This window comes from Miniopterus natalensis, chromosome 13 (assembly GCF_054644295.1).
Source record: "Miniopterus natalensis isolate mMinNat1 chromosome 13, mMinNat1.hap1, whole genome shotgun sequence".
Classification (NCBI taxonomy): Eukaryota; Metazoa; Chordata; class Mammalia; order Chiroptera; family Miniopteridae; genus Miniopterus; species Miniopterus natalensis.
Window position 1 is genome coordinate 57,096,882 of NC_142093.1, and position 22,339 is coordinate 57,119,220.

A 22,339-nucleotide genomic window follows, 5' to 3' on the forward strand; every position below is an offset into this window, starting at 1 on the left:
GGTGAGTTGTCGCAGCGACGTGGGCAAGCAGAATGGCCTTTGTCAGTGTGGGTGCAGATTTTCTAGGAACAGTACTGATGGCCCTGCAAACGCTTTTCTCGGATAGAGGTTGTGATCAGCAGTAGGATCATACTTTACTTTTCTTTGCTTCTCTCCTATCAATTGTCCGGTTCTATTTCATGTTAGTATGGGCATTCAACAAATGTTAGTTGAATAAATGAATATTTATAACACTTGGTAAATAAGTTGATACATTTTGTATTAAATATAGGCTTTTTAATACAAAATATAGTTTATATTTTAGCTTGTGTTCATTTTTATATTGCCATGTGTAACTAAATATGAGTAATTATAAAATATAGGTTACTATACAAAACTTTATGTGTAAATCTTAAATATACTTTTAATATGTGCAGAATTTTTACATTTTAAGCATGTGTATATAGACACATAAACAAACACAAATATACATATTGTCATTTTAAAATAAGGAAGCACAGCTGTAAGGCACATGGAGTTTGAATATCCATACAGAATATGTACAATCTCTTGTTGATAAATAAAAAGGCCAATAATTTTCTGGAAAGCTTAGATAAAAAATTTTGAAAACCACTGGAGTTCATAGGCTTTTTTCCAAAACATTTGTAATAAATTCTCAGAGTAAAAATTTACACATACTAAAATAATTTATTTGAGCTTCATGTACTCTTATGAACTGAATCTAAATGTCACACATTTTTTCAACGTTATTATAAATTAAAAGAAAAAACTCTATGCATTTATACAGCAAAAATCAAAATATGTAATACATAATGAAATACATAGTATAAAAATCCCAATACATACACATATATATTCATACACGCACAAATGTATATACACATTATAGAAATTAAATAGTCCCCTTTTTATTTTAACATCAGTCCTATGTCCCTCAAATTATGGGCTGTTGGTAGGAACCTGTGATACTTATTCACTGGATCTTACTGCTGCTGGCATGAAAGGGACCAACTGAGAAAGAACACTGCTTCAGTTCTTACTACAGTTCCTTTACTCTTATTTCCCACATGTTCTTTAGAATTGTTTTCCTACCCTCACAACTTCCATTTTCAAATTCTAAGACTCAGTTTTATATATTAAAATGTGTAATATGTGAAGATGATAATGATCTTTTATGGCATAACCAAAGAAACATTGCAATTATTTTTATACAAATAAATATTTATTGAAATACAGGATATGGCCTATAATTATTTATTTTCAAAATGATTTATTTAAAAAGTTAAAATTAATTTTAGTATTTATTTATACTTATGGTTTTAATTATAGACAAAGTGATAGTTTTCAAGAGTAATCTGTTGTAAGATACTCTGGAACTTAATATTTATAGCAAAACCGTAATTTAGGTGAAATTTATTTAAAATGTATTTAAAATTATTAGAAGGTGAAATTGCATTAGGATATTTAAAGCAACTGGTTCTAAATTCCATATTCTTGTGTAGATAGTTTTGTTTAATATACAATAGATAGAAACACAATACTTTTAATTAATAATACTTCATCACCATCAAAAGATATTTATCAAAGTCTGCTCCATGCATATGTAATAAGCTTCCTGTGTTTCTGGTTATTATTTAGCCAGTATTCTGCGCAACATCTGAGAAGTCGATGGAATCCTAGGCACTTAGTCGTGTATGGTGAGTTATACGTCAACATGGGAGGCCTACAGAAAGGAATAAAGCTCTTGTAGTGGATGGAAAGACTAGGAAAATGGAACAAAAATATCTTTAAAGAGTTAGAGTATTTAAGCCCATTATTTCCCTCTTATACTCCTTCTTTGTCCATTCTAAATTGTCTGTTAAGGGATCTTTCCTCACCAATGCACATCTTCAAGAAGCAACCCTGCCCCACTACCTCAGAAAACAAAGGGAGTAAAAGGAATACTCAAATAATCCCACAGCCCAGAACAATAAAACTGTATTATGTTCTCACAAAGTCTCCATCTCTTTTTACATTTAAGTCAAACTGATACAGTTAAAGTTCACAAAATTTTTATAGGCCCCCCTCCAATTCATTTGAACCCACCTGAGTTCCTCAAAAATGGATAAAATAGCTGTGGTACATTTACACAATGGAATACTATGCGGCTGTAAAAAAGAAGGAATTTTTACCTTTTGTGACAGCATGGATGGGCCTGGGGAGTATTATGCTCAGTGGAATAAGCCAGGCAGAGAAAGACAAATACCATATATTATCACTAATATGTGGAATGTAATGCACAAAATAAACTGAAGAATAAAGTGGAACCAGAAACGTGGATGCATGGAGCAGAATGGATGCTGCCCAAGGGGAGGAGGGTGGGGGCGACTGGATAAAGAAGGTGAAGGGATCAGCTAAAGAACATAGATGCATCTCCCATGGACAGGGACAATAGTGTGGTCCCTGCATGTAAGTGCCAGCTCATTTCTCCTAAATGCACCTATGGAGTGGTGTCCTTCTGCCTGTGGCTGTATGTGTGCCCTGCTCATAAAGATGCGGGTGCCTAGGAATTCCAGATCTTATTCTGAAAGTTAGGCACAGAAGCCAATTTCAACCAAAAATTAATCTTCAGGGACAGACAATAAGGAATCTGTGAGTTTTGTAAAAGGATGAGAGATGCTTAAGACGAAGCACATAAAAAGTTGTTGGACTCTGGAAATGAAACCGTAACTTCGATGTGTGTGAGAAGGGGGCCTGAGTGAGACTGAAGGGAGCTGAGTGAGTCAATAAAGGCTGAGAAATTTGGGTCCACCAGACAGATGGCAATAAAATAAGTTCAGTCTTTTTCTCTCTTTCTATCATTTAAAAAATAACATTCCCTTTCTATATTAGCTTCTCAGAAGTATTTTGATCTGTATTTTCCACTGAACCTTGTTCACAGTTGTTTTATTAAGTTGTTACTTAGCTGTGAATTAACCATGGAGTTCAGGAAACCAACTGAAGCTGAAAGGAACCACCATCCTGTTACTTGTAGGCCTACCAGACTGCTACCCAGAGTCCTTCCTTTCTCCCATAAGTGATTTCTGCTGCCACTGAGTGTCAGCTGTGCTCTCGGCATTGGAAATGAGTAGTGAATAAATCTCAGGATGTCTCTCCCTTTACAAAGCTACATTCTAAGGTTGGGGGATGGCTACTAAGCAAAATAAAATCAAGTAAAATAAAGTAAACCTCATTTTGACAATTCTGAGATGCATCGTTTTTCATGTTTTAGAATCTTTAACATCAAGACGCCCCCCACAATTGAAGGTACTTTATATTCACTGTTCACTAGGTGGCATTTGCTGTTAAGTAAGCTTAATTACAGCTCTCAATACTTCCAACATGTCCATTGAGTTCTGTGAGTCACGTCCATTGTACCACACCTGTTCAGTTTACCTGCCATGAAAAGTATCTTCTGAGATGGCATTATGCCATGACATTGAAATTAGTTATTTTTACATAGAAGGCAAAGATATAGAAGAGTAAGTCATATATTTTATATTAGTCAAAAATATTTACCTGCATTGATTTCTTGTGGTAAGCGATAACCATGTGCTTTGTAGACTGAATAAAATATGTCAACATATAAATGAAGATTATGTTTTGTTTTTTTGTTCCAACTGAGATGTGTAAAAAAGGCATTGGACTAATACAGAGAAATTCAACTGAAGGCCATGTCAAGGGAGGCCTATAATCCAGACACTGTATTACTTACATAGACCTTAAAAGGAAAGACTGGCAAAATTGTCAGTTCGTCGATGTCTTGTCTCACGAAAAATGAAAACATGAAAACCAAAGTGGCCACATGACAATATGATGTGAATTTGTGGGACATCCTGATACTCAAAGGCACATTTTAGATTCAGCCAAGAAGTTTATACTCTGCAGCTTTACCCTGAGAAGGGTGGAGCAGAAACAAGACAGTCAATGAAAAAAAGCCTTCTCATCAGAGCCTCCTGGAGGAGTTAGGAAGGCCAACGAAAGATGGTTTTGGGGAACTTCAATACAAGTCTCTCAAGCTCCCTAGTTCCAGAAATATCACAAGGTGCTGGGCCCATGCTCAGATAAAGTGCAGTGGAAGCCTTCGCCTGCATGGCCTGTGTGCATAGAGGCAAAGTCACCATGGCTTCATGGTGAAGTTTTCCTATATGCAGAAAATATTGCCAGATGTTTTGGAGTGGGTATAAGAACATTCTTCAAAGCAGACAGAGGCTGGAGTGACAGATTCATGCATTTGACTTTAGTTAATGAAGAAAAAAATTTCATTAATAAAAGAAAGAAATTCCATTAAAACTACAATAGGTATCAGTAGCTGAGAAGAAAATTAAAAAAACAAAACAAGAAGGCATCATTTTTAGAAACGCTAAATGACCAAAGCTCTTGAATGTGTAGAGGATGACAGTGGGTACAAAAAACAAAAACAAAACAACAAACACACAAAAACAGATACAGACAACTCACTGCTTCTTCACGTGAAGGAGGTTTAGATAACCTAATTTTCCTCATTGAACTTTTCATGTTTTTACATGTGGAAGGGTGATAGGTGATAAATATCTATGCTTACATAAGTGTAAAAGTTCTTTTAGTATTGTTAAAATAAAAATTCTAAGTGAAGAAAGAATTGTTTCAGTGTTTAATTGGCAGTATATTTTCTTTCTTAGTGATGCATAACATAATCATGTAGCTTATAATCACTGTAACTTATATTCAATTAAATAGTTTATGGAAGGGGATAATAAAGGGTATGAAGAAAAATAAAGTGGGCTAAGATGGATGAGTGAATACTTGTGTTTCTACTTAAAACCCTCACTTGATTCAGCAATTCTTTAAATCCCTAGAGGAGGCATGAAAATACAAAAAGTCACTTTTACAATACGGTGTCCTGTAGTTATATCATCAGGTAACCTTGATACAAATGTTAGTTTGGGGGGTTATGGAACAAATGCAACATATTCAAATAAATTCCTATACTATTAAAAACAGATATGGACTAATGTAGCAGGAATTTTACTTTTGCTATTCATCTGAAGTTCTATTCTAGCATCATAAATCAAAAACTCACCCAACTGATATTTTCAGTATGTGCAAATGTAGATATGAGCACTGTTGCTTTTCAATAGTGTAGAATTTCTAAGAACACATCATCACTGTTGGTACATTATTTGATGCTGGAAATACTGTAGATGATTGCAAATCCTAACTAAAGTTTATCTAGTCATCAATTATACTAAAAGTTTAAGAAAAAAAATGTATAGGCCACAGCTCTCTTCCCTGTTTAGGTTGGTTTATTTTACCAATAATAACTAAAATCTTATACTTTACAGAAAATTTTAGGAAAAGATCATTAAGATGAAGACCTGATTTTAATAGGATTAGTAAATCATAGTAACAAATGTACTGGCAGTTTTTAATTTCTTAAGCTTGGTGATGGTATATGGAGAAATATAATATTGTTCTTTGTACTTTTGGGCAGCTGTTTTATAGTTAGCAAAATATGTGCTGGTAGTTGAACAATTAAAAAAAAGTGAATATATAAATAAATGTTTTTTAACTTATGACACTCTCCATGAATTTGGTCACATGTGGCATGGTTAGTTCCACACTCCCAGCTGAGTTGGTAATTCACACTCTTTTAGGTTATGATTGGAAAACTGAGAAAAACCAATAATTCTACCCTAGAAGAATGTTTGATTTGCCAAGTTAGTCAGAAGATGCCAAGATATCTATTTTCTGTTAATTAAATTATGTATCTTATTTAAAATCAGTTGATAAGAGCAAAGTCAAAGTTGGGAAATTTCTAGAATGTGGTAGTGAGGACATCTGTTCATACCCCCATAAGAACACTGAAAATATTAACAAAAATGCCAAGATCAAACTTCTTCACCTCTAGAAATTAACTAAAAGTTTGCATCACTCTCATGAGCACTAATTAAAGAAAAGTTGCTGAACTTTGTTAAGAAGAGTAGAGTTTATTTTGTTCATTAGATTCTACATATAAGTGAGATCATATGGTATTTATCTTCCCCTGACTGACTTATGTCATTTACCGTAATACTCTCCAGGTCCATCCATACTGTCATAAAAAGTAGGATTTCCTTCATTTTTACAGCCAAATAGTATTTCGTTGTGTAAATGTACCATGTCTTTCTTATTCACTCATCTATTGATGGGCACTTGGGCTGCTTCCGAACCTTAGCTATTGTAAATAACTCTGTGGAATCTAATGAACAAAAGAAACAAATGAACAAAATAGAAACAGATTCAGATACAGAAAACAGACTGACAGCTATTAGAGGGGAGGAGTGTTGGGGGGCTGGGTAAAAGTTGAAGAGATTAAGCAAAAAAAACCCAGCCTCATAGATACAGACAACAGTATTGTGATTACCAGAGGGAAAGGGGGGTTGGGGAAGGTAGAAGAGGGTAAAAGAGGTGTAAATGGTGATGGAAGGAGATCTGACTTTGAGTGGGGAAGACACAATACAATATACAGATGATATAATATAGAATTATACACTTGAAACCTATATAATTTTATTAACCAATGTCAACCCAATAAATTCAATAAAAATATAGGGGCAAAAAAAATAGCAGAATTACTGGCTTTTCATCTTGGCCTACCCCCATTATGCTTGCTCAAGCTTAGTAGCCTTGGCAACCATCAGACTGACAATCACAGTGGTTGTAAAGTCCAACAGCCTTGTAGCACTGAAGGAGGCAGACCAGGATGAAAGTTCCTCAAAAGGTGTCACCCCCAGAGCAGTGCAACGATTTGATCTTCCTTGAGCTCCCTTCTGGAAAAGCAACATTTGTAGAGCATTGTAATTTTTTGACCTGATTCAATTCAGAGTTTGCTCTACAGGAGGAGCCCTATTTCCATGCTGTTTCTCAAAAACTCAATCGGTGACAATCATTTAATATTGCAGCAGCCTGAGATGCAATACCAGCAAACAAGAAATAAATAGAAGAAGAAATAGAAAATACCAATGGATTTTTAACATGTTAAGAGATCAGATTAGTAATTCCAAAACTGTCCACAAAGAAGAGCCCATACCCAGATGCACCACTGTTAATCAATACAAGCCTTTCATAAAACTCTACCAAAATAGAATAGGAAAGGACACTCCTCAAACCATTCTGTGAATCCATTATCCTGTTATAAAAACCACATCCAAGCATTATAAGAAAAAAAAGGTAAAAACCAATATTTCTCATGAAATAAACAAAACATTCTCAATAAAATACTAGAAAACTGTATCCATCATCATTAAAAAGAATTAAAGAGAAAAAGTAAAAAAGGAAAATTTATTAATTGAACTTCATCATATTTTTTTTTAATATATCTTTATTGATTTCAGAGAGAGGAAAGGAGAAAGAGAGAGAGAGAGAGAGAGACATCAAGGATGAGAGAGTCATTGATCGAGCCCACAACCTGGGCATGCACCCTGACCAGGAATCAAACCCTGATCACCTGGATCCTAGGTGGACGCTCAACTGCTGAGCCACACCCAGTGGGGAAATTGAACTTCATCTTAATTAAAATCTTTATATTTGCAAAATCCATTGAAAAGATGAGGATTCCAAGATGGCAGGTGAATAAGTAGAAGCTACACTGACAGTCTCCCAGAACCAAACTGGAATTACAACAAAAATATAGAAAGACCAGCCTGAATAATCAACTGAAGACTAGCTGGAGCGCACCCTCATAACCAAGGACTTAAATGCAGCCCACATAGAGACTGGGTGGAAGTGTGGGGTTGTGGGAGGGCTGGTGGGGCTCCCACAGGCAACAGCTGAAGTTCCCAAAGGATATCTCAGCTGTGGATGTTCCCACTGAGGACTCTGGGGCCTAAACCCCAAGCTGGAATCCCCAGCCCAGAGCACCAGAACTGACAAAGATGTCCACATAACATCTGGCTGTGAAAAGCAGCAAGGTTTCTATCTGCCAGAGAGAGACCGCTGGAAATGCAGGCACCCTCTTAAAGGGCCGATGTACAGAGTTCCATGTACAGCCACTCACCTTAAGCGCTGGTGGAGGGAGGGTAGAGTGGACTAGAACTGTGTGAGGAGAATCCAGGCATGCTGCCTCTGGGGACAGAGCTCAGAGGGCAGCCATTTGGATACCTGTGCTGAGTCATTTCCCCATATTGCAGAGGACACATTTCTCAGGCAGACCATTACCATCCAGACAGCTTTTGCCTCAGCATGGGGGAAGCAACTGTTGACCCACTGAAAAGCTCTTGCTCCCCGCAAAGAGAGTTTACCCCTGCTGTGGTCTGCAGCCTGAGGCTCATTAAAAGACTCAGAACAACAACCAGCCTGCAAGAAGAAGCAGATAACTGGGTGTTTTGAGTATTTGCCTGATCAGCTTGTGGGCCTGGGCCTTGGAAAAGCAGATCTTGGCGCATATTTGGTCCTTTCCAAATGCACCCAACCCTAGAAGATGGAACCACAAGCTGTGGATCATTGATAATTCCAAACAGAGTATTCAAGGCCAGTCACAAACAGGGTCAGACATTGGCTTGCATAAAGTACTATCCAAAAAGACTGGGAATCCTAGCAGATCTGCCTAATACATAGAAACAAATCCAACCAGGCAGACAAAATGGGGAGACATAAAACAAGTCCCAAATGAAAAAATAGAAGAATTCTCCAGAAAAAAGAGCTAAATGAAATGAAGATAAGCAATCTATCAGATATAGAGTTCAGAATACTGCTCATAAGGATGCTCAACAGCATGAGAAAATAAATGGAAACTCTGAAGGAAATTAAGAATGACATAGCAGAAATAAGAACACATTGGAAGGAATAAACAGCAGATTAGTGGATGCTGAGTATCAGATCAATGAATTAGAAGACAGGGTAGAAAAAGTCACTCAATCAGAGATCCAAAAAACAAAAACAATTAAAAAACACGAAGACAGTTTAAGGGAGCTGTGGGACAACATGAAATGTAACAATATTCGTATCATAGGAGTACCAGAAGGTGAAGAAAGCAAGCAAGGTATAGAGAACCTGTTTGAAGAAATAATGGCAGAAAAGTTCCCAAACCCGGTTAAGGAAAAAGTCACACAGGTTCAGAAGGCACAGAGAGTCCCAAGTAAGATAAAACCAAAGAGGTACATGCCCAAACACATCATAACAAAAGTTCCAAAAATTCAAGACAAAGAGAGAATCTCAAAAGCAGCAAGAGAAAAGCAAGCTGTTACCTACAAAGGAGCTCCCATAAGGCTGTCAGCTGACTTCTCATCAGGAACTCTACAGGCTATAGGGGAATGTCATGAATTATCCAAGGTAATAAAATGCAAGGATCTGAAACCAAGACTACTCTACCCAGCCAGGCTATCATTCAAAATAGATAGTGAAACAGAGAGCTTCCCAGACAAAAAAAAAAAAAGGCTAAAGGAGTTTATAACCGCCAAACCAACATTGCAAGAAATGTTAAAGGGACTGCTGTAATCAGAAGCAGAAATATATAGAGACGGAAACATAGACCTAAAAAATTAAAATGGCAATAGATAAGTATCTATCGATAATAACCTTAAATGTAAATGGATTAAATGCTCCAATCAGGGTAGCTGGATACAAAAACATGAGTCAAATATATGTTGTCTACGAGAGACCCACCTAACAACAAAAGATGAACACAGGATGATAGTGAATTGTTGGGGAAAAAATTTCCATGCAAATGGAAATGAATAAAGAGCTGGGGTAGCAATACTCATATCTGACAGAATAGACTTCAAAATGAAGGTCATAACAAGAGACAATAAGAGTCACTACATAATTCTAAACAGATAAATGCAACAAGAGGATATAGCCCTAGTTAACATATATGCATCCAAAACAGGAGCACCAAAATGTAAAAAAAAAATTAAAAAATTCTGGAGACTTTAAGGGAGAAATTGACAGCAATACAGTCATAGTCGCGGACTTTAACACCCCATTGACTTCACTGGATATATCTTTTTGACAAAAAAATCAACAAGGTAAGAGTGACTCTAAATGACACACTAGATCAGAAAATTTTAATTGACATTTAGAGAACAGTTCACCCCAAATCTGCAGAATATACATTCCTCTCAAGTGCACATGAAACATTCTCAAAGATACACCAAAACAAATCTCTACAAGCTCAAGAAGATTGAAATCATATTAACCGCCTTCTCAGATCACAATGGCATGAAATTAGAAACCAACAATAGTAAAAACACTCAAAAACATTCAAACACATGGAGGCTAAATAGCATGTTATTAAACAATGAGTGGTTTACCCAAAAGATCAAGGAAGAAATCAAAAACTTCCTGGAAACAAATGAAAATGAATACACAACAATCCTAAATCTATAGGACACAGAGAGCAGTCCTGACAGGGGGAGTTCATAGCATTATGGACCTACCTTAAGAAACAAGAAAATGCTCTATTAACTATCTAACCCTACAACTAAAAGACTTAGAAAGAGAAAAACAAGAAAAGCCCAGAGCAAGTAGAAGGGAAGAAATAATAAAGGTCAGAGGGGAAATAAATGACATGGAGACTAAAAAACAATACAAAAGATCAATGAAACCAAGAGATTGTTCTTTGAAAAGATAAACAAGATTGATGAGCCTTTAGCCAGACCCATCAAGTAACAAAGAGGGGGAACTCAAATAAATACAATCAGAAAGAAAATCAATGAAGTAACAACTGACACCACAGAAGTACAAAGGATTGTAAGAAAATACTATGAACAACTACATACCAATAAGCTGGACAATGTGGATGAAATGGACAAATTCCTAGAAAAATACAATCTTCCAAAACTCAATCAGGAAGAATCAGAGAACCTGAATGAGCCAATAACAGCTGATGAACTTGAAGCAGTAATAGCAAAACTCCCAGCACACAAAAGCCCTGGCCTGGATGGCTTCACAGGGGAGTTTTACCAAACATTCAAAGAACTAACACCTATCCTCCTTAAACTGTCTCAAAAAATCCAAGAGAACGGAACACTTCGAAGCTCTTTTTATGATGCCAGCATTATCCTAATTCCAAAACCAGCTAAAGACACTACAAAGAAAGAGAATTACAGGCCAATATCCCTGATAAGCATAGGTGCTAAAATCCTCAACAAAATATTAACCAATTGGGTCCAGCAATATATTAAAAAGATCATACACCATGACCAAGTGAGATTTATTCCAGGAATGCAAGGCTGGCACAATATTCACAGATCAATTTATCTGATACATCACATAAACAAATTGAAAGAAGAAAAGCACATGATCATATTAATAGATGCAGAAAAAGCATGTGACAAAATTCAACACCCATTTTTGATAAAAACTCTCAGCAAAGTGGGAATAGAGGGATCATACCTCAACATAATAAAAGCCATATATGACAAACCTACAGCCAACATCATACTCAATGGGCCTAGATAAAAGCATTTCTGCTCAGAACAAGAACAAGACACGTGTCCACTTTCACACTCCTACTCAACATAGCACTGGACGTCCTGGCCACAGCCCTCATACAGGAGAAACATAAAAGGCATCCACATTGGACGGGGTTGAGATAGTGAGAGAGGAGGCAGAGGAGGAAAGAAAGAGTAGAAAAAAGCAGAAGAAAAGAAATAGAGCAGAAATTCATAAAATTGAAACAAGGGAATCAATAGAGAAAATCAACAAGTCTAAAAGCTGGTTTTTTGAAATGAGCAATAACATAATTTTAATTTTTATTGAATTTTTTAGGGTGATCTTTATTAATAAAATTATATAGGTTTAAGATGTACAAGTCTATGATACATTGCCTGATTCCACTTCTGGGAATTTATCCAAAGAAACCTGATACACTGATTGGAAGCAACATTGCAGTGCTATTTACAGTAGCTAAGGCTTGGAAGCAGCCCAAGTGCCCATCAGTAGATGAGTGGACAAAAAAGCTGTGGGACATTTACACCATGGAGTACTATACAACAGTAAAAAAGGAGGATCTCTTATCTTTTTTGACACCATGGAGGGACCTGGAGAGTATTATACAAAGTGAAATAAGACAGTCAGGGAAAGACAAGTACCATATGATTTCACTCATGTGTGGAATCTAATGAACAAAATAAAGTAACAAAATAGAAACAGACTCATAGATACAGAGAACAGACTAGCAGTTGTTAGATGAGAGTGGGGTTGGGGTCTGGGTGAAAAAGGTGAGGGGATTAAAACATACACACACACACCAAAAAAAAATAAACCTAGTGGACACAGATAACAGTATGGTCATTTTCAGAGGTAAAGGGGGGCAGTTGGGGTGGTAGAAAAAGGTAAAAGAGAGATAAATGGTGATGGAAGGAGAATTAATTTTGGGTAGTGAAAAGATCAATAATATTGATGAGTCTCTAGCCAGGCTAAGAACAAAAGGGAGAGGACATAAATTGCTAATATCAAAAACAAAAGATGAGACATCTCTACAGATCCAGTGAACATAAAGACAATAACAAAGGGATACTAAGAACAATTCTATGCCCACTGATTTGATAACCTACATGAAATAGAACAATTCCTTCAAGGGCACCAGTTGCCAAAATTCGCGCAAGAAGAAATAGACAATCTGAGTAGGCCTATATTTATTACATATCTATCACAAAAATTGAACCAATAATTCATAACCTTCCAAAACAGAAAGTACCAGGCCCAGATAGATTCACTGGTAAATTCTACCAAATAATTAAGGAATGCAGTTTACCAGTTCTCTACAATCTTTTTAAAAGATGTGAGCATAGGGAATACTTCCATCTCTCATCCAATGATGCCCTTCTCTGTTTCTTTACTGTGGTTTTCTTTGAAATTGTTGTTTCTGAATGAATGTGAAAGAGAAGGTGACTATGGTAGAAGAAAATTGGAAGAAAGGCATTACACTAGCTGTTTCATTAGAGTTGTTTCACTTCCTCTTCGGTGTCTATTTTGGATCACAAGTTATCATTCAGGCTCCAGGTAATTAATAAAATATTTCTGTATCTTCTTCAAATTATCATATTTGTATTATCTTAAGCAAAAATTAATACGTGATTCTCATTTCAACTGTACAGGCCTTGTATCTGTCACATTTTGACAATTTACCAATGAATCTTAGTTTTTATTGCTGTTTTACTTCGTGTCTGTATTAAAACTGATATTTTACTGAGGAGTTTAGAGAGCCTACACCAGGACAGGTGACTAGAATATGCTTCAATTTAAAATCCCTGGTTTGAAAAGATTGAAATCAGCTCATTCTCTTATAAACCATACATTTCTGTCTCAAAGACTTAGTGTACAAACTGATTTTAACACTTACATTATTAAACTAAAACTATAAAAAATAATATTATCAGAACTGTGGACAAAAAAAAAAAGGTCACATACTAAGCCTGACAAGCTCAAGGGAGGCCTGCATGGTGGTCTTACAAACTCAGAGACCAAAAGTAACTGCATAGGATGGTCTGAAATTAAGACTCTCTAGTAAAAAACTGGTCATGGTGGGTAGTCCTGGCCCTGGCCCGATCTTTCTCTATAAAGGTCGATGTTTACCTTAACTGAGCCTGTCTATTGCATTTTTTCATCTAAGATAACGTATCTTTGGAATGTCAGAGTAATTTCCTTTTTCCAGACACCTCTGGGCACAATGCCCCACCCAATCAGGAGACCACAGAGCCCCTCACTGTTATTGTCCTCAGGTTAATTGTTAACTGTTAACAATCCTACGCCCAACCTATGTAAAAGAAGTATGTGTTCATTCCTTTTAATTTTTATCCAATCCCAGAGAGTTCCCAATTTGGTTTCTCCCACCTCCCTAAATCTATCATGAATGAATTTCATGTAACCACACCTTCCTCTTTGACTCTGAAGTATAAAATAAGTGGTAAAACTGCCATTTTCAGGCGCATTTTCTCAGTCCCTTGAGATTTTCCTTCCCAGTAATTGTCAGTTTGGCTCAAACTCAAAAAATTTTTACAGGTTGGATGTTTCTTATGTGGACAGAGTTTAATTTATCTTTTGTGTAAATCCAAGTTTTCATAGAGTATGCTCTTAAAGAAAATATTTATTATAGTTCTTTTATCTCTGTGTTCTGAAAAACATTCATTCTTTTAATTTTCACTTTCTTCCAAAACTGCTCTTAATTCGTTGAGCCTCTATCTCCACCTCCCTTTCTGGTGTAATTCCCTATTCTACTAATTCTGTTTTATCTTTAGGTTAACTTGCTCTTTTTTCATTCTTTTAGTATGCTGGAAAACTTCCTGACAGTTTGCAAGAAACCACCATTCTTTGTTGAATCCCCTTTGAAACAGAAAAGCTAGCTTCTAAACTAAGATAGATCAGATCAGCATAAAATATTAGTATGGTGTTATGTTCTAAAGCAATGAGCCTATCTACAACTAAGGAACACAGTCAGAAAACACCTGGAACTATTTTATTTTCAATAGTATGCAAAGGCTATTTAACTACACTACTTCAAGTAATACATTTTGTGTTTTCCTTTTATTTATTGAAGAGATCATAAATATTAAATAGAGAGAATACCTAAAGGTCATATGTGGGAAAAGGAGTGGAGGAGAGATCATCCCATAACTTGACCTCTCAGCAGAATTAAACATATAGATGCTGTAAATCTTATATAACTGCAACAATTAAACAAGACTTTTAAAAAAGAACATAATCACACAATAGGCATTTGTTTTTATTTCTTTTTCTCTTTATATTAGAGTGAGGTAAGCTGTAAGTAATTTATTAATTTGGGGGCAAAGCACTCATTTTGTATGTTCGAAGTGGTATACCATATCCTTTTTGAATGTTTTCAATTATAAAGTTTAAAAGGAGAAATATAAATACTAATTCATTTACAATTTCCTAATTTAAATGTGAAAATATGAAAAGAAGATTTTTTTCACATTCTAGATTTCCAGTTTTCCTAAATACTTGATTAATTTTTCTTTAAAGGCCAAGGATAATTCTATCAGGGCCAATGATGGTTGCTTTTAATTGCTCAGTTACTCTATCCAATCACTCAACTTTGGCTTCAGGTTGCTATAGCAATTAACATGGGAAAACTGGCAACAAAGCCTAATAACTCTTCATTCAATCCATTATGTATGGTTACAGCAAACCAAAAAGCTTCCTAGGGATTCTGAAACGGATGCATTGCCTCTGCAGATAATTAAGTGTTTTGGTGGGAATCTGTGTGGAAAACCTTATACACAATTAGACAAATATGCTCACATATTATGTTTCATTGAAGTTTGTATGGGCCTACATCTTCTCAATGGGTCCTGATCCTAAATGCTTTTATGCCTGATTAATTGTCAATATCAGGCAGGAGCTCGCTCATTAGCTCCTTGCAGGACCCATTTAGATGGCAACAAGCTTCATTTAGAGATGATGCGCTAACTGTTAATAAACGGAATTGAATTTTTTTCTTGTGTTAATAGATCCTGTTGAAAAAATATATGAAAAAAATTTAAGAGCACTGAATATATTCAGATAACTCTCTGGTGTAAAATTTTTTGTTTTATTATTTAGGTTTTCTTAGTTAAATAAAAATCATATGTTTCCTTTTTTATTTTGCAATCTGTTGGGTACTTCTCATGGATATACTGATGCATTCAGTTAATATTGCTTATATATATACTAAAGCAAATTTATTTTAGGACTCATTGGAACTCAGTAACTAAAATTTTAGGCAGAAATACAATTCAGCTAGGCAATGTACATATTAAATCATTCATCAAAACTCTACAAGGCAATTTCCTCAGTACTTTTCCTTCAAAACCATTATAATTATTAGAAGACCCAATAGTACACCTGCTTTATTAATATATGTTAAACACACTTATGAGATTAAGAAAAATTCTCAAAAGCACAGGAGAAAATGATGTTAATGGATATGGCCTACTTAGCTCAAGAAAGAAGACTCAGAAAAGGGTTATGCCCACAATTATTCCTAATCCATGATATTTAGATCATAATTTGTCTTTTTTGCATTAAGCCAGACATGAGCTAAACTTTGTGATAAAGAAGGCTATCATCTCAAACATCGCAAAGTAAAATGAAGCAGAAATTTTCAAAATTACCATAGCACCACCAAGAATAGTTATTTAATTAAGCTCACACCTACACTCTAAAAAGTGATGAAAAATAGATGAAGTTCACTAAATTAAATAGTTATTATCTTCTAATTTAAAGTAGGAGAATTAAAATAAGAAAATGTGATAAAATACATTCAGTTTGGAGACCCTGTGAGAGAGAAAAATTGTGAAATAGCATAGAGTTTAGTTTCAGAAAGAGTTGCAAATATACTAATTAAGGAGTCAACACTTGAAATAATTATATATATTTAAGGATATAATATTAGAAATAATTATCTCTAATCAATAATTATCTCTATTCATAAATAATAGAGATGATAGCATCATTAAGTACAACAGCATGTTTTTCTATTTGTTAAGTCTTTTGACATTAGTGTTTCTACTCAAAGATATGATAGAAGCTTAAAGAGAATTCCATTTCTTTTACGTGTGGAATAAAAAGGCATCTTGAGTAGATGGTGGGAAAAGTACATTTCTACTGCCATTTAAGGGATAATTAATGATTTTACACATTCCAATCATCTGTGTACATAAGAAGAAAGTGCCTTGTTTGGTGATATTTTGTTTCTTCAGAGACAGTGAAGGACATGATCAAATTTTCTTATTCAGTTAAAAATTACAAAATAAAACAGATCCATTCTTGGTAAGGAGGGCATACTTCTTGGTAAATAGTTTATACTCAAATGACTCACAGACTATATTATTTTGTCTCTTTTTAAAAGCCAGGTCAGGAGACAAGGACTTTTAAGTTATCATGGAAATATATGAATACAGGGTTCCTGAGTACCTCTTTTTCTCTAATAATTTTCATTATTCTCATTATTCAGTAATGTAATTTAAGATCTGTGACTACTTTCACCAGTGACCAAAGTAAATTTCATTATGATACCATATCAGAGAGCCCCAGGGAGTCTCCCCCATTGGCCAAGATAGAGCAAGGGGAGGTTCTTGCACCAAAAGCTAGAAAGATGAACAGATAGAAAAAAGGCCTCCCTTCCCTATCCTTATAATAACCCTGGGCTTGAGCATGAAGAGGGGGATGGTTTTTGAGATGAGAGTCCACCATTCTCCCAGGTAATGTGGCTCCTGAATAAATAAACCTCTTTCCTTTTGCACCAGCACCTGTCTCACAAGTTTGGGTTTCACTTCAGCAGGCAGCCAAACCCACATTTCAATTACAGTTATATATTAATTTTTTATCACAAGTGAAGATAAATATACACGAAAATATTGCTTTGTTCAGATATCCAAATTCATGTCATAACAATAATCTAACAAATTCTGTGAAATTAAAATGAGAACTTACAACAGAACCTAAAATGTGCTGTGGAAAATAGAACTTCAGGAATCTTTGAAATAACATCTGCCCCAGGCCATGTAAATCCCCTACTCAAAAATATGTTAACTTTGATCCTTAAACTAATGAGATCCCTCCATCCATTCAAGAGATTTCCTGAAGTGTCTGATGCTCTCAGCAATTGGAGTTAGGGTCTCAGTTTATCTGTCCAGATATCACAACTACTCATTGAAAATTGTAGTAATTGCTGTTTACATCCTTAACATACACTGAGGATTTTGTCTTATGTGCCATTTCTTATGAATATCTATAATATCCAGACTATGTGCTATCCATCTCAAACTTCAATATCATACCCATTTACTTTTTTGGGTCCTTTTCAGTCCCATTAACTTAATGCATTCTTGAGTCTTCAGGGATATAATCCCTTCAATATTGAAATCGCTATGGCATTTTAATTGTGCCCTTATTTTACTTACCTTGAAGTAAAGTTATATGGCTTGAATACACTCATGAAATCTTGTGATTATGGAATATACAGTTATTACTTACAGAGAGAAAATAAACAGTAATAGCAAACTTTATAATAAGATACAAAAGTAATGTTTTATCTAGTTGGGAAGGTAATGGGGGCAATACCTAGAAGTGGAACTGGCAGGTTATTTAATAAGCTTCTGTTAACTTAAAATTATACATGAAACTTTCTCAAGGTGGCTAAACCATTAAACATTTTTACCAGCAACATGACCATTCTAGTTTCTTCACATTTTTGACAACTTTTAGTCTTGTGTTGTTTTTTTTAATCCTCACCTGAGGATATGTTTGTAGATTCGAGAGAAAGAGAAAGGGAGATTGAGAGAGAGAGAGAGAGAGAGAGAGAAACGTTGCCTCCTGTGGGAGTCCGGACCTGGGGGTTCAAATCCATGACCCTTCAGTGCAAGGGACAACTGTTTCAACCAACTGAGCCACACAGTCCAGGGTGGTGTTGTCTTAAAATATATATATATATATATATATATATATGTGTGTATGTATGTATATGTATATATATATGTGTGTGTGTGTATATATATATATATATATATATATATATATACCCTTCTAGTGGATGTACTGTGTTGCATCTCATTGTTTATTAATTTGCATTTCCCTGGTGAGTAATACAGTAACAACTTTTCATGTGATTACTAGCCAAGTATTAGGGGAAATATGTATCCAAATATTTTGTATATTTTTAAAATAGATTGCTTTTTATTTTGTTTTGTATTTTTTAATTCTTACCCAAGGACATATTCTTTAGAGAGAGAGAAAGAGAGAGACATAGCCATCTGTTGCCTCTCATATGCTCCCAGATTGAGGACTGAACCCACAATTTAGGTATATGCCCTGAACTGTGTACCAGATGAGCCACAGCAGCCAGGCTTTATTTTTTTAATTAATGAGTTGTAATATTCTTTACATATTCTGGAATCAAGCCCTTTATCAACTATGTGATTTGCATATATATGGTTTCTCCCAGTTTGTGTCTTGTCTTTTATTTTTTGATAGTGTCTTTCATACCTTTTTTATTTTATTTTGATGAATTCCAATTTATCTGCCATTTTTGTTGTAGATTGTGCATTTGGTGTTCGAATGTTTCTTTCCCTATACCAAGGTCACACATTTCTCATATGTTTTCTTTTAAAGTTTTATGGGGTTGGCTTTTATTATAGATCTGATTCATTTTTTAATTAGTTGTGTGTGATGGGACATGAGAATCTACCTTAATCTTTTGATATGTGGACATCCAATTGCCCCTGTACTATTTACATAAAGAACTCTATTCTGGATTGAATTGCCTTGACACCTTTGTTGAAAATCAATTGGCTATAAATTGTTTATTCCAGGACTCTCATTCTGTACCTTTGATCCATATGTCTATCCTTACATCAATAGCACTCTTTCTTGCTTACTGTTGCTTTTTACTTCTTTTGAAATTGGGAAGTATAAGTCTCCAATTTTATTTTATCTTTTAAAGTTATTTTCACTCTTCTAGGTTCTTTACAATTCTTTACAAATTTTAGGATCAGGTTGTCCATTTTTGTTGAAAGAAAATTTCTGAAACTTTGTTATGCAGGGTATTAAATCAGTAAATCAATTTAGAGAAGAATTGACAGCATTAAAATGTTTATTTTTCTATCTAAAAATCATGGACTGTTGCCCTGGCCAAGTGACTCAGTTGGTTAGAGCATTGCCCATACACCAGAAGTTTGAAGTCTCAATTTCTGATCAGGGAACATGCCTGGGTTGCAGGCTCACTCCCTGACTGGGGCATATGCAGGAGGTGTCCAATTGATGTTTCTCTCTCATATTAATGATTTTTTCTCTCTCCCTTTCTTTCTAAAATTATCAATAAAAATAAATAAATAATAAGGAATGTCTTTTCATTTAGGTAAATTCATTTTTTAAATATATCTTAATTGCCGAGAGTATTGCAGATATCCCCCCTGTTTTTTCACCATTGATGTCCTCCACCCCCCAGGTCTTTACCACACTATTGTTTGTGTTCATGGGTTATGCATATATGCATATAATTTCTTTTTTTTTTTTTTAATATATCTTTATTGATTTCAGAGAGAGGAAAGGAGGGGGAAAGAGAGATAGAAACATCAGTGATGAGAAAGTCATTGATCGGCTGCCTAGCCCTCAACCCAGGCATATGCCCTGACCAGGAATCAAACCCCGATCTCCTGGATCTTAGGTCGATGCTCAATCGCTGAGCCATGCCCGGCCAGGCCATATAATTTCTTTGATTAATCTCTCCTTATCCATTCCCCCACCTCCACCTTCCCTCTGAGATCCCTCAGTCTGTTCCATGCTTCTATGTCTCTGGATCTATTTTGTTCCTCAGTCTATTTTGTTTATTAGATTCCACATAAGAGAGAGATCATGTAAAACTAAATCAGGAAGAATCAGAAAACCTGAATAGGCTAATAACAACTTATGAAATTGAAGCACTAATAAAAAAACTCCCAGCATATATTCTTTCTGATTAGTGTTTCAGGATTCTTAAGATATATTCCTAGAAGTGGGATCACTGGGTCAAAATGCAGTTCCATTTTTAATTTTTTGAGGAAACTCCAAAAGAATATATGTACCCCTATGTTCATACCAGCATTATTTACAATAGCAAAGATCTGGAAACAACCCAAGTGCACATCAGTAGGTGAGTGGATAAAAATGCTGTAGGACGTTTATACCATGGAATACTATGCAGCTGTAAAGAAGAAGGATCTTGTAACCTTTGGGACAGTATGGATGGACCTGGAGAATATTATGCTGAGTGAAATAAGACAGGCAGAGAAAGACAAACATCACATGATCTCACTTATATGTGGAATCTAAAAGGCTTAAAAAACTGATGAACAAAATAGATTCAGTGACATGGAAACATGAATCAGACTGACCTATCTCAGGGAAGGTGGGGGTGGATGGGTGGGGAGAGATTAACCACAGAATTTTATATGCATACATGCGTAACCTATGGACACAGACAATAGTGTGGTGAAGGCCTGGGGAGGGGAGTGGGTACGGGGTGAAAGGAGTCAGTGGGGGAAAAAGGGGACATCTGTAATATTTTGAATAATAAAATAAATAAATAAATATAAATAAAAACAAAAAGCAAACAAAAGCCCTGGTCTGGATGGCTTCACAGGAGAGCTTCCAAATTCTTTAGGTTGGAAGGTAGATAGTGAATTAAAAATGTTGTTTGCTTTTTGAGGTAGGCATGCAGAGGTATGAACTTCCCTCTCAGGACTGCTTTCTCTGTGTCCCATAGATTTTGGGTTGTTGTGTGTTCATTTTCATTTGTTTCCAGGAAAATTCTGATTTCTTTCTTGATCTTATTGGTAACCCATTCATTGTTTAATAACATGTTATTTAGCCTCAATGTGTTTGAATGTTTTTGAGTGCTTTTATTGTAGTTGATTTCTAATTTCATGTAATTATGATCTGAAATGCTTGATACGATTTCAATCTTCTTGAACTTGTAGAGTCTGGTTTTGTGTCCTAACATGTGGTCTATTTTTGAAAGTGACCCATGTGCACTGGAGAGGATTGTATATTCTTCAGCTTTGGGGTAAAATATTCTGTAGATGTCAATTAAATCCATCTGATCTAGGATACCATTTAGAGCCACTGTTTCTGTGTTAACTGTTTGTCTGGAAGTTGTATCCAGTCAAGTCAGTGGTGTGTTAACGTCCCCAACTATGACTGTATTGCTGTTGATCTCTCCCTTAAAGACCCTAAGGTTATTATTGATAGGTCCTTATTTATTGCCATTTTAATTCTTTATGCCCATGTTTCTCTTTATTTCTTCTTATTACAGCAGTCTCTTTAACATTTCTTGCAATGCTTCTATTTCTACTTCTAATTACAGAAGTCCCTTTGACATTTACTACAATGCTGGTTTGGTGGTGATAAACTCCTTTAGCTTTTTTTTTTTTTTTTTGTCTGGGAAGCTCTTTATTTCACCATCTATCTTGAATAATAGCCTTGCTGGTTAGAGTAGTCTTGGTTTCAAATCCTTGCTTTGCATTACCTTGAATACTTCATGCCATTCCCTTCTGGCCCGTAGAGTTTCTCATGAGAAATCAGCTGACAGACTTATGGGAGCTCCTTTGTAGGTAACAGATTGCTTTTCTCTTGCTGCCTTTAATATTCTCTCTTTGTCTTAAATTTTTGACATTTTAATTATGATGTGTCTGGGCGTGGGTCTCTTTGGGTTCTTGCTTGGGACTCTCTGTGCCTCCTGAACTTGTGTGACATTTTCCTTGACAAGGTTATGGAAGTTTTCTGCCATTATTTCTTCAAACAAATTCTCTATCCCTTGCTTACTTTCTACCTCTTCTGGCACTCCTATGATGCAAATATTGTTACATTTCATGTTGTCCCA